Here is a 1,789-nt window from a genome sequence, read left to right as displayed (position 1 = left end):
GGAAAGCGGTCCCATATGTCTGCTTGTTCCTTTCTCTGCTCCATGCCCTCCCTGTGTGCATCCTGCTCACCATTCCATGACCTCCTTGCCCTCAATGAGACTTCATGCAGGTACCAGGGACTCCAGATCACTGACCTGCCCCTTGTTTGACATTGCAGCAGGAGAGCTGGTACTGCTCCTCATGGGAGAGTTAGCCTCTGCACTCATGGGAGATGTCCCCGCCCCACACCATGGGCATGGTTGAGCTATCCTTGATGACATGGGCCTAGGAGACCTGGCTCCACACCTCTCCTGAGAGGGGTGGTCCCATCAGCCCCGACTGAGGAGCACAGCTACCAACCAGACCCAGATCCAGGGCCTTGGGTTGGCCCACCCTTACATCTATCCCATCTATGACCTGCTGGAGCATGTGACAGACCTGGTCCTCAGAACAATAGTCACAGGTTCTCCAAGATTCTGGGAAAATCAGGATAACCAAGAGGAGTTTCTGTGAGGGTCCAGTGATGATGGAGTGCCAGAGGCCTTGAACCAGAACAATAACTCATTACCATGAACATTTTCAGGTAGGGAAGATTGAACAAAAGTGTAACTGTGTGACACACCATACTTTCCAAAGCCACTATGTCAAATGAAGAGGTGTTAGAGAGATGGGAAAGATGGAGTGGCAGGTCATTTTTGCTTGTCTTTTTTCTGTTTTTCATTAAGTTGGGGGGTTCTTTTGTGGGGTATGCTGCAAGGGTGAGGGGCAGATACGGCAGCACTGGGAGGCGATTTGGATTGGGTACATCATGTGAAATTCCCAAAGGATCAATAAAGGCGTGTGTTTAAAGAAAAAAGATGGTTGTTCCGGAATCAGTGATATATAACATAATGAGATATAACAAAATAAAATAATCAAGATAATCTCTCATAGGGTTCTCAGTACATCTCACATTCTGTCTTACTATCAGAAAATCCATAACAGACATGAATGGTCAACAGGGTAGTGGTACAAAGCAGTAATCAACATCTCCCCCTCCTAGCCAAGGTCAAATGCGTGCAGTACCAACTATGCCCCTGGGAGATTCAGAATATCATTGAAGCAGGACTTTGGGTTTTGCTTTTTGTTCTTTTTTTTTTTTTTTTTTTTGCTTTTTTTCAAAGAGTGAAATTACAAGGAGTTTCAGTTGCTAATCATGTAGTGTGAATTTCTAATTCACTCACATTGGCTAGGGAAGGATATGAAATAGATGTCTTTATTTATGTAGACCAAGAGGATCTACAGATGTGATGAGTCTTCTGTTTTAACCAAGCTCCTCCTGGAGGGATCTTGGCTAATGATCACAGTCCTCACCTGTTGTGTGGCTCCTTCCTCTTAGAGAGGCGTGTTTGTCTACAGTGTTGGGCACCTGATGTCCCTGTTTCAAGACCCCTCAAATTAATGTGTCAAAGCAGAACCAACTCTGAGAATGAGGAAGTATGTGAAGACTTTCACGGGGGTAAAAGATCCAGGGTTCATTTTACCACGAAATCACAAATCAAATCCCTATTATCATGGGCATTTTTTACATATGAGTTTATTGGAAGTGAGGTTTCCTCATGCATTTGCACAATGTTGATGACTTTACTTCTCCTTGTGCTACAGAACACTCTAGCCTTTGCCACAACAATCTTTGGGCTCAGGACAAGGAAAAGGATGAACTATCAGGCACTCCAAAGACAAGGTTTGTTACTCTGGATTAGGTTATGAGTCAGTATCCAAAGCAAGGCCAGACATGAACACAGATTTCAGCTTGTGTCTCATTTCCCA

Source organism: Mesocricetus auratus, unplaced genomic scaffold (assembly GCF_017639785.1).
Source record: "Mesocricetus auratus isolate SY011 unplaced genomic scaffold, BCM_Maur_2.0 Super-Scaffold_100007, whole genome shotgun sequence".
NCBI classification, from domain to species: Eukaryota; Metazoa; Chordata; class Mammalia; order Rodentia; family Cricetidae; genus Mesocricetus; species Mesocricetus auratus.
The sequence above is the reverse complement of the archived record's forward strand: the minus strand, read 5'-3'. Positions refer to the sequence as shown.